Source organism: Megalops cyprinoides, chromosome 23 (genome assembly GCF_013368585.1).
Source record: "Megalops cyprinoides isolate fMegCyp1 chromosome 23, fMegCyp1.pri, whole genome shotgun sequence".
NCBI classification, from domain to species: domain Eukaryota; kingdom Metazoa; phylum Chordata; class Actinopteri; order Elopiformes; family Megalopidae; genus Megalops; species Megalops cyprinoides.
Genome location: NC_050605.1, coordinates 13,792,178 through 13,804,961, shown reverse-complemented (window position 1 = coordinate 13,804,961; position 12,784 = coordinate 13,792,178).

The following is a 12,784-nucleotide window of genomic DNA, read 5'->3' as shown; positions in this document are numbered from 1 at the left end:
AACGAAGCAAGTCCATTAACCAGCATGCATAGTGCAAGAATCACCAGGAATTTACTAGTTGCTCTATTCAGTACGTCATCTAGCAGGCACTAAAGCACTCTGCACTTACAATATCAAAGCCAGCGTGTCTGCACTGACCCCTCCTCAGTGATGGTAGGTGGGGTTGATGAATGGGTTCTCTCAGGGGGCAATATGCGGTAGGGGCATTATCCTCTTTTGAAATGCTCCTAATGGCAATTGGAGGGTGCTGGAGGATTTATTTTGAGGATTGCTTTACTTTCATCTCATGGAAGATGTGTGTGTCATACAAGAGTCTGTTAACCATTCTGTCTGAGTCTCTGATATTGTTTAAACAACCAAGGTTTTAATCATCAGCACAGAGAGGCAGAGTTAGTTTTTTGGCCCAGATGTCTTTATCAAGATTATAACAACAGTGCACAGTGGCTTGAGTTCTAATGAAAATTTAATGAAATGAAGCAAATTTAATTACCTCAATGTGAGTTCTATGGGAAAGGAAAAGAGTGTGACTTCAAAAAAATTTCAATTGTTTAAAAATGACTCCATCAATTTCATTCATTTTCTGTACACCAGACATTAATCAATGTACACATTAAAACCACAGGATCTTGTATAAATAATAAATGTATTTATTCATTCTGTGATGCTCCTGCTGGGCCACACATACTGGTCACACCCTCTGTCTGCTCAGGCCTCCATGTGGTGGAATGAGCTTCTGATAGAGGCTAGGCCAGACTGAAGACCCACCTCTTCAAACTGTACCTTGCTCCTAGTTATAACATGTTATAACATTGCCTTGCTTGTATATCGCTTTAGGGTACTATTAATGCACTTTGACAATAAGCGTTGATGTTTTTTATTGAAGCATTTAGTCTGGGTTCTGCATGGGATCAGCTATTACGGCATTATGTGTCATACTGACACATTCTGATGCAGATAGACATCTTCTGTATGTATTGCTGTTCATGTGGTCTTATTATATGCACCTGTATACCATTGCTGTGTATTTCTGTCCGGATAACAGTTCTGGCCAAGTGACTAAATGTAAGTGCAAATGATATATGAATCAGAGTATGAGACAGACAACGTCATCCACCCATCAGAATATCTGTTTTTTTCAGGTCTTTTGATACACAGTCACTCATTTTAACACCCCATTAATGTCTTCCATTCAGTTATTTTATTTTTGAAATATGTAATGATTTTGTACTTTTTATTTTTTTGCCAATTATGCAAAGGGAGGCTGCCTTTGAGTAATCTGTCAGTCTAGTCCTTCAGCCAACTCTGAATGACATATTCATTTGCTTACTTTGCATTAATCTGCGACTAATGACTCCCACCCCCAAAACATCCAAAAAATGAAGTTAAAAGAATTACATAAATGTTCATTCCAGCATCACAACAGAGCACACTTTGTAGCCGGAAAGACAGGAAAGCAAACATCATGGTAAACATGGATGTGGTGAGCTCCGAGTTTCTAATTATCCTATTTTAGGAGCCATAATGCTAACTGTCTCCCTCTGTGCAGCTAAACCCCATCGTCACTGAGGTCCGTGTGGCTGTACACTGTGGACACAAAGGGGAAAATCCAGAACCAGCCATTTTAGCTGACAGCTGCCTGATCCAGGCTTTGTTTGGGACACATGCACACCCCTCCTCCATACTCCTAAGCAGAAGGAGGTTGCATAAGACAAAGATGGGGGTGGCGGTATAGCATACCGGTAAGGAGGAGGACGTATAACCAAACGGTTGCTGGTTCAATTCCCCACAGGGACACTGTTGCTGTACCCTTGGGCAAAGTACTTTTCCCAGAACTGCCTCAGTAAAACATCCAGCTGTGTAAATGGGTAATGTTAAAATTGTAACCTATGTAAGTTGCTCTGGATAAGAGAGTCTTCTAAATGACAATAATGTAATGTAATGTAATGTAAAGTGAATTCCCACTTCCCACTCCAAGGGACAAGTTAGTGCATTATTAACTCATCATCAGGGTTCCATTAGGCATCTATAAAGTCCAGCTCCAACATCTAGCTGCACAGCTCCCAGGCATTGCCATGTGGGATTCACTGTCTCTCAAAGGCACACAAAGGTCAGTCAGGTTTCCCTGAAAAATTGCAGACTGATTACAGTTTGATTGGGCTGCTCCTGAGCTCAACACTTTTGGAGTTCTTTTGGGAAAAAAAATAGTTGAGACAATAAACCCAGACAAGACCAGATGGGCCTCTCTGGGATGGATAAAAATATTGTGGCGGCCTGCGTTCTGATAATGATGTCTCTGACTTATCGGCAATCATAGCCATTATTCACCCTGCTGCACATATGACATTGGTATGGTGAAAATGCAAAGGAAAATAAATCCATCTGTTGTCGATTCTGTTTCAGGAAAAGGCTGGGGTGAGAAACTGTCACGATTACATATGCGCTGTTTCAGGGAGGCTGTCATCAGACAGGAAGTGTGGCGTCATTGCTGTAGTGCCCCTGAGCACTGCGCTCACATCTCCACATCTCCCCTTCTCGTGAATGATAGCAGAAGAATGCAAGCATGCAATAAAAATGGCACATGCTGTTCCAAAAAGAATGTTCCGAAAACAGCGACAGAGGGCCGGCTTTACGCAACCAGTCAGAATCAGCCAGTTTCCACCTTTTTTGGTTAACTGCAGTTCAGCGGGTGTGCTTGGGTGCAGTTATACCTTTAACGTTCCAGGTTTTCCTCCGACCTTTCCCCCTCATTTGGCTGCTCTTGCTATCACCCGCGCTGCAGCAGACAGGCAAGCACTAATGAATGGGCCGTGCATTGACGGACCCGCTGTGACATATAGCTGTGAACCGTTGTGGGGACACTGCTGTTTGGATTAATTAAGGGCACAATGTGTTTAATTAGAAAGCCTCACTCTCTACCCCCTGCCACGTGCTTGGACGACTGTTTGCTGTTTTCGGTTGTTCCGGGGAGTGCGTGACCTCCCACGCCGGCTGGTGTCACTGCAGTGCTGACAGGTTGGGAGCAGACAGAGACCACTTATATAACTCTCGCTGGCTTCTGCTTTGGTTCATCAGCACTCTGACGCTCTTGATACGTACCTGTGAGATTTGGGAGGGGGAGCAGGGGAGAAATGAGGAACGGTATATGAGTCTGTCTCTGACCCAGCTGGCAGCCCTGTTATTACCCTCTCTGCCTACTTATTACTGTGGTTATGGAGCCCATGGCAATGCACCTGGGCAGCCTGACACCTGTTCCAACACGGTTCACCTTCATAACTGATATAAGGTGTCAGATTTATGCTCTGCCAGCCTTCCTGGGTTTCAGAAGCTGTTCACTTCCATGTTGTACAATGTTTGAGTATGCATAAATCAACCTGTGAGGATACCTTGTACTGGTCTGAATGGTCTTATGTAATCTTAGTAGTGGGAACACTGAATAACATCTTCTGTTGGAGATCTCTGCTTGCCTGAGCCTGCCTCGGTTTCCAGTCAGTTATGGGATGGCTGATACCCATCTGCACCATCTATGCTGGCTCTCACTGAGACTGATGACAAGAAGACTGAAGAGCTGTACAATGTTTGTCATGTTGTGGGTTATTACCAAAGCTTTTTGCAGTACACATGTGTGATTTTACTCTGGTTCTGGAATGCTTTCTAGAAACATTTCTGGAAGCATGTCCTTCATGAATGGAATTTGGGAACTAAAAAAATGCCGCGTGTAGGGGATGAAATCCATTGACCGTTTCAGTGATGGCTTATTCATGATGAGAATAATCCCCCATAATATGTTATTCTTGAATTTTTTAGTCAAATCTGTGATATCAGTTCCCATCCAACCCAACCCTCACCACAATATGTTGTTGAATACTATGTGTCATGATACCATAGTATTTTGGCCGCTGCCTGCGCGTGGCCTCCGTGACACCTAACGTCACGTCTCCGCTGATGACGTCTCTGTGCGACACTGGGCTCTTGTTTGCCGCTGCGTGCTCTGTTGAGTGTTGTGTACCCGTGGGCACTCTCGGGGTGCTGCCAATTCTGACACCACGGTGTCGGAGCTGGAGGCCAGCTCTCGTTGACGTGCGCACAGGAACCCTCAGCGCGACAGCAGCTGGTGCGGTGCAAACAGGGGAGGCAGAGGAATTACTTAATCTGAGGTTTCATAACCTGTTTTGTTCATGATTAACAACCTGGCTGGTTTTAGTAAGGATCTCTGCTTGATTTCTAATTATGTAACTGTGTGAAGCATGGACTGCCTTTGTCCCCTTGTTTAATTACAACAAAGAGATTGGATTATACTAAATAACTTTATTAAAATAAAGAGACTGGGGACTATTTGAAAATCACTTGCTGTAAATATGTGTGTTTTTTGTTATGTCTTAAAACTGTTTTATGTGAAGCAATACTTTAGGACAGAGCCATGACTTTAGATGACAAGGGAAAAGAAATCCTCTTCAGATGGGTGTTCCTTATTTATATTGGCATGCTTGCTCATCAGGAACAACAATCAAAAACAGGTTTGGATCAGGACACTTGTTATGAATATAACAAATATTATGATGAGGATAGATAGGCCATTTAGAATATGTAGGCCTGTAATTTTCCCTATAGTCTAGGAGTGCATCTAGCACTGTGTCAGGCTGGTTCTTGAACAAGGATCTACTTCTACAATTTCAGTGAAGCAATTCCATACATTAATAGTTCTCTGAAAAAAAATATTTTCTAGTGTCACTCTGAAATATACCTTCAATTACCTTGCCCTTTTGTTCTGCTGACAGACCTCAACTGGTAACAGGTTTTCTAATCCATTTTATTACATTACAGTCATTTAGCAGTCACTGTTATCCAGACTGACTTACATACATTACAATTTTTACGTGTTATCCCTTTATACAGCTGAATATTTACTGAGGCAACTCTGAGTTAGGTACCTTTCTCAAGGGTACCACAGCAGTGCCCCAGCAGGGATCAAACCAGCAACCTTTCGGTTATGAGCCTGGCTCCATACCACTATGCTACACTGCCGCACATATTACACATTACTAATCCCTTTTATAAATGGAAAATCCTCAATAAAATGCTGCCTGATTGCCTGGTTTTGCTGCAATTAATTCCTGGGTTCAATCGATATTTTTGTCCTTTCCTTTGCCTGGGTAATAAATTCGAGTGTCTCTCCTTTTCAGGGAAAAAAATATAGTTTTCCATTCATTTTAATGATCACTGAACTTACTGAACTGTGTCTGTGAAGAAAAAAAAAGAGAAGTTAAGGATAAGGACTAATTGAATTTTCAAATAAATGTCTGAGGTCTCTTCCTAATTTACAGGTTTGATACTAGGGACCAGCCTTGCCCTTCTCTCTAATAGTTAAGTATGCTTTCTTTGTAACTCACCAGCCACCACCACTGCGGAGAGAAACCTCTGGCACCACACAGGCAGGCTCGAAGCTGCGAAGGAAACACCTTCTAGACTTTCACAGATACAGATGGGAAATCTGTTAGATGTGCCACTCAGTGGTGTCAAATAGTGCCTCGTCAGGTCATTCTGTCGGACGGAGGATTGTGTCTCGGCATGGTGTCAGACCCGAGGACGTCAGGAAGCACCACGCATCAGATTAATGATAAAACAGCGCTGGCGAGCGCAGACTGTGCCAACTCTCATAAACACAGGAGACGAATCGCATGATTCAGCAGTTAACATTTTAAACCCCAACAAACATTCCACATTCCGGCGAGCCCCATTCTTTCAGCTCGGAGTCTCCTGATGATATACTGTATGTCGACAAAGACAAAGGCTGCTCAGTGCAGGAGGGGAAAGCCTATGCTATGTACATGGAGAAAAGCATGCAGTACCAGCCCTATACCGAGGCCTCCTCATATATCATACATATGGCACAAAAAAGTAGGTCAATAAAACCAAGAAGTGACTTACAGGGAATTAAGGCATGCTGTTCACATTCTCCGGGTTCTAATGGTCCACAGCTACAATGGAACATTTCACAGACTGCTGAACTCAGCCCATCTGATGTGGAAAAGACCAGGGGTTCAGAGTCCCACTGTTTGGGAAATTGGAATGCACTTGCCACTCACGTGTTAGGGGGGGGTCCGGGTGATCGGATGCTTGGAAAGAAAGAGGTATTAAAACAAAAAGAGTGATGAAAACTGAGATAATATGGGGAGGGAGTATGTGTGTGTGCGTGTTTATGCGGGAATGTGTGTGTGCACGTGCGCGTGTGTGCGCATGTGTGTGCGCGCGTGCATTCCTCCTTAATGAGGTCAAGCGGCAGCGATCCGCTCACTCCTGAGAGAGGCATGGGTCTCAGTGCTCCTTCTGCACCTTGAAGGGCAGAGAAACAGGCTGTGGTCTGTGCGCAGAGCTGCTCTCTCCCCCCACCCGCCTGGTCTCCCCTCTCCATTCACCTGGCCAGAGCGGAGGGCAAGCTCTGCAGAGGGGAACGGGAACGGAGAATGGCTGCTTTGCATCACTGTCAGAACCAGTTTGGACAAGCTTTCACCCCCCTCAAAACCCTAATTTTAGTTCAAAAAGGGTTGGAACGAGCAGGGAGGGACTGACATATGTGCCCCCTTAAGGGATGTCAAACTGGGCCTCTATTTTAGCTTTCTTTTATTCATATTGTCCCTCTTATCCTGGGTGGTCACTGTCAGGCATTGGGTTCCAGGAAGCTCTGTTCACAGACATTGTGCTTGTTACCCCATCCCTCCAACAGTGACTCAATTAGTGGGAGTATTTCTGCTTAAAGCTTTTTGTGTTGTATTTCAGTTTCCATGGGACAGGCTCTGTATTGAAGGAATCCACTTGGCAGCCACATACCTGATCGGCAGTCTAAACAGTGCAATTGTACAGTAAGTTCAGTCTGGGGTCCAAAATCGGGGTCCCGTCAAGCTTTGTGATTACACGAGGAAATTTGTCTCCGCGTGTTTTGACTTCAAAACGTGTGGAATGGTGTCTTATTTTAGTCTTGACCTAAATTCAAATGCAGCCCTTAAGATACGGTATCTAGAGCTGGTGCTTGTCAGACTCTTGATAACGCGTATAACTCTGGCCTCTGGAGGGTCAAATCCGAGAGACCGGGTCCGCCCTGTGTCTGCGTTTTTGGGTGGGCCCTGTTTGCTTTCCCCTGGCTGCAGGAAACATGGGAAAAAGGAGTTTTGTTTTTGGTTGGTTAATGGCAGAAAGGAGCTGTTCCTAAGTGGCAGCAGGTTTATTGTTGTAAGAAAGGGGAGAAGGTTGATGCCGGCAGGGAGCGGGTAGTGTGCGCAGTGGGTCTGGAGTGCATTACATCCCTGCCTGAGCCGCACTACTGTTCATCTCACCCATTAACACAGCCTTTTCCATCTGCATGGAAGTACTGAGTGCAAAGCCCACTTTTAATGCATCACATTCAACCTCCGATTATTTAGTTCGGTCTCTGCGTTGCGTTATTCCAACCACAGAACATTGGAAGTGATATCATAAATTCTAAAAGACCAAAAAAATCTTACAGGCAGATGAATCGAGAAGTTCTGTCATCCAAAAACAGCCCCTGTGTTTTTATAAAACCCCCACCAAACCACTGCACTTATTGTGCATTTTAGAATACTTCAATTGTAATTGTAGTGCTAAGGTCATATTCAAATAGCAATCATATGTATAATAGCTAAGTGTTTATAATATGTTTTTCAGTGTTTCAGCAATCCTTAATGGTACTGAGGTAAAGGCAAACTTCTTTTTTAGAATCTGGGGCCTGCAGTAGTTTGAATGTGTCTCAGCCACAAGTTCTGGCACTTCAGTAAGAACCACTCTCCATGTGTTCACTCTCCTCCATCTTAATCCTCACGCTCTGAAGTGGTATCTGCCACAGACCTGTTGAACAGGGCTTAGTTCATATTTAAACATGCCCGCTGACTTTGATCATGCTTAATTATTTTCAGCGGGCAGAATTGATGGATTGGCTTGGTGGAGCTGCAGCCCCCCACTTGGTCATGGCTGGTCAGACATCTTCTAGCCTTCCTTTCATCTCTGACACCTGCGCTTTGTGGACTCTTTTTGCTCTTTCATGTGAGATGGCTGCAGTACTCAAAATACCCCCCTGTTCACAGGCAGGGTTAAAGGTCTATAACTGATGGGGGTCATAATCTGCCTGCTACAGTATACGGGTGAGTAGATTTGTAGCGGTGCGAATCCTGATTAATTAGAGGGGTTTCAGAGCAGAAAAGGCCCTGAACACAGAACATTACATGTAGTGCAAAACACTGGTGAACAATACATTTCAACCACCATGCTTACTGTAGCTGTGCTTTGTTGGACAAAGTCACAGTATAGTTGTTAGTATGTGGTGTGGTGTGCAAAGGCGCCCTGTACATTTAAGACACAGGACTTTACCATTCAATACAATACATAACATATTGAGGCATCCTGGAACTTGCAAATTGAATGTAATTACATTCACATGAAGGAAAAGGTAGCCTTATTCTGTAAAGATCTGTCCCCATCTTACTTACAAGAGGTTTCCTTGGATAACAATTTCCACTGAGCAAATAAATTATCATTACACCTTAGTAGCATAGGTTAGGATTCAATTGAATTGAATTGAATTGGATTGAAATGAATTAAATTGAACTGATTTTTTTTGGATCCTTTATAGGAAATTCTGTGTCAAAAGAGGTGAGCATCTAGATTTAGTGTGAAACAGTACATAGAGCCCTTAGCTTCCCCAGTTCCTTTTCTTTAAGGTGGTGATGCTGGATGGAACTTAACTTTGGCAACTCCGCATCAGCTTCATTTTTTGTTCCTTTCAAAAGTGTTTGGCCTGGAACCTTTGGCACACCCCCAATGTGTTTTAGTGGGTCACTACTCCATAAAATAGTACCTGTGAGTCGCGCCCCTTGTGTTGCAATTAACCTCACCCAATGCATCCTGTGACCTTCAACGGCCTAGGCACGAAGGGCTGTTTTTGTCATATATGCATGAGGTGCACTTCGTCAAGCAATTACCATCTATTTTTAACTTTCCAGAGATGGACGATGCATGTGCGCGTGTCTGTGGGACTCAAGTTAATTTCCCTCAAAGTACTCAGTGGGGAAAGCTCTACGTGGTTGACATACTTAGCCTTAGGAGGTCACATAACTGGGACAGTCTTCAGAATGTGCCCTGTGACAGCATAGTGAACAAGTGAAATACAATGGCACATGAGGGTTTCATTCATTCATTCATTCATACCCTGACATGAGGACACACATTGTAATCCCTTCCTCTACTCCTTTCTCCTTGAAAAACACTCACAATATGTGAATTGTTATTACCTTACAAAAACTGAAAAAAAGCATTATAATGAAGCTTGAATTTGATGACAAAGCGCTGGAGATGAGTGTTTGGGCTGGATAAACAAAGACTTTTGTTTGAATATGCAGCTGCTTAGTGATGAACTACATGCTTTCCTCACAGACATGTAAATCATAGCAGTTACTGGGCCGGAGCCCTACTTCGCTGACCTACATATTGGAGTACCCTTTTCTCAGCTGCGGTCCCTGTTCACTCCCCTGTTCTCCACTCTAGTCCCTGCTAACTCCCACCTCTCCTTCTCCACTGTATTGACCGCCCATTCCTCCATTTCCTCTCTGCAGCAGTTCCTGCTCACTTCTCACTTCCCTATGTTCTTCTCTATGGTAGGCCTTTTTCACTTCCCTCTGCCCTCTATTACAATAGTCCCTGCTCACTCCACTCTGTCAAAGGCAGCAGTCCAGAAGGTTTATAGGTTTGAATGGTTTAAGTGGTGGGGACAGACGGCTGGAAGGTGGGGAGAGGGGGTAGAGTTATTGGCCAGTGGAGAAAATGGGTAATTTGCTTTTGCTTAAATTTATTGCTCAGGTAGAGTAAGAATTAGAAGACGTAATGTCGGAGAATAAGTAGAGCTAAAAACTCCTGGAGTCAGTTTCAATTACTGTAAGTGGCCCGGGCTGGAGCTGGGCTGCTTTAGATTGTTCTCATATTCAGCCTAATACATGCACGTTCTACTGCATCCATTTCAAAAGCCCTGAAGGTTATATGAACAAAAGCGGCAATGCGCAGCGTAACCAGTAATCACAGAGTACAATGTTCTCATACCTTTGGAGAAGGTTGCCTGAGGTTGCCACATTTTCAAAGTGGCTTTTACACAATGTTACATCCACTGAGTGGAATGTATTTCTGGTCAGTTACCTAATCATCTCTTAGATCAGTACATTAAAACTGAGAAATTTACTGAATTTACTGAATGCTTCATTAGCATATCCTCACATGCTCCCACGTTAGCCATATCGTCCACCTAAGTGCGCCCCCTCGTACAAACACACCACCAGACAGCATACAGCGTGCAGCATGGCCGTGCCCATTGACAAGCCCCTCGGGGGCATTTGCAAGCCTCAATACCATTGTCTGATTAGTTCTCGCTGGGATTGATTGTGTCTGGGACCTGCTGCAGTTCACTCATCAGGTCAAGCAGACTAATGCAGTGGCATCCATGTGTCTCGTTAATTAACCTGTTAATGCAAGTGTGTAGCACTCACTTCAGTGGAGGCATAAGCGGCCAGTCTTTTATGAGACAACAGCCTCTTTTGATCATTGTCACATGGTCGCTCTTCTCCTGGTCCTTTTGTGGGAAAAAGGCCTCTTTTACCCATAGTACATGAGCAGTGCAAATGTGCAGCCATCCAACATGAAGCTCTTTCTTCTGTAAAAACAGGGAGTCAGGTTATAAACTATTCACTATGGAAAATATTATTTCAATATAGTGGGGGTCTTCTATTACTTCTGAAGTACGATGGGCTTTTATGGTGATGAATGGCACAAAAACTCTTTGTTGAGATTTTTAAGCCTCTACCTTTGTATCTAGGTAAGTCAAATAACGAGATCAAATGCCAATGTGTTTATACGACCCAGTTTAAGAAAGAGGAAGCGGGGATGGTCTGAAACCCATTATAAACATAGACAGGCCAAAATGAATGGACCACTGTAATATGGAACAGCGATGGGGCCTTGGATGTTTCAGATGTTTCAGATACTGGAGAGTAGTCATCACTGTTCAGAATTGGTTAGAAATAAAACCCAACGCGAAGTGTGGAACCACTGAAGGATGTGTTTTCCCTGCATAGTCTGCCTTTTTGCTCCTTGCATCCTCTAAAATAAAGAAACACTTTTGTTCTGTTCTTTACTCGTGTTGTTCTAATGATGCTGCAGCTCCAAGCAAAGCACCCCTACATATTAAAAAAAAAAAGACTGAATAAATACCAAAGAGTTTGTACAAAAGAGGCCCTGGGGTGCAGAACAGACACGACCTCTCAGGATTTTTGGAAGCGTGAAATTTAGTGCTCTCCCCAAAGATTCATGTACCCTGATCGTAAAGTTTTCAGTGTTTTAATGAATAACAACTGAGGGAGAGAGCGCATCTATGATGAGTCCTGCAGCCATGGTATTGCTCACTGTGATAATCCCGAGCTCAGCTGCAGCACAGAACTCTGGGTGACCTCACACCTACAGCACTCACACCTACCACTCCCAGAGAGTGTGGCTCAGGAGCTGTTCAACATAAGACCACTATCAGCAGTGGAATAGGTACATGTTGGCATCAGAGAGGAGCACAGTCCTAGGCTTCCTCTTTACTGACAGAATGTTAAACACCCAGGTGTCTGTGTGACCTGCCTCCTCCTCTGACTGCAGTCTCATGGCCCTTTCCAACGCTTTTGCTTCATTTCTGGGAGGTGTGCCACAGGATCCCATTATGTGTCACCTTCCCTCTTTCCTTCAGAGACAAACTGCACCAAAATTACAGTCGGACAGATGTTCACTGACCTCTTTTCTGGACAGGCGCCTGTATTGCCCTTCAGCGTCAGATTTTAGTTTTTGTTTTTTTGCATTTCCACTGAACAGTGTGTGTATACAACACAACAACAGTGCTAAGAGATAAGCAGATTTTGTTAAAGGCTTTGGTAATGTATGTTGTCAAATCCCCCTTATTGTACAATCCATGGGTCCAGCGCCCATGACATGTCCCACCATCAATCACCTGGAGTTGCTGGTATAGAATAGGGAAGACAGAATAAAGCATGAAATAAGCATACAATGTATGCATGGCTCTTGTGGGGCCTACACCCAGCTCTCACTTCTCAGTAGGTCTGAGTCATGTGTGTCTGGCCCCTTAGTGACGTCCAGGTGGTCATTCAGGTTACGTTGCTTGCGAGCTGTGAGATCCAGCTCGTAACTTTCCAAATATTTAGCTTCAACACAACAGAGTGAAGACCTTATCATCTCTTGTTTGTGTGCGCAGATGAAGATTGTAACACTGCAACGTGGGTGAGTTCAAGAGTTTGAGCAAATGCTCCAAAACTCCGTAAGTGCATGACGCTTCTTCCTAAGAGAGTGAGTCAGGAGATGATAAGAGGAATAAGTGGAATGTGATTTAACCTTGAAGAGTTAATCATGCTGGATGGCGTCTGTTGTTAAGGCTTATCGTGGCCAGCACTCCTTTCAGTGGTGCTTATTCACAGCCTTCGGAAAAGAAGCCTGTCTGTGTTGGGGGGGGAGGTGTCACCGGAATAAACGAATGTCCACCACAGTGCTCGATTTATGGCTTTCTTCCTCCAGGATGGGGTGGGTCTCTTGGGAGGCTGCCTCTCCAGACGTCCCTGTCAGCAGTTTGCCCAGACACTGATCTCGGGGGCAGACGCCTGGTCTCAGCTGCTCGGCCCTGTCCTCAGGGTGGATCTCCTTCCCCTCTGTGGCAAGACTGCGTTTCCTCTCTTTCTCTCTCTCTCTC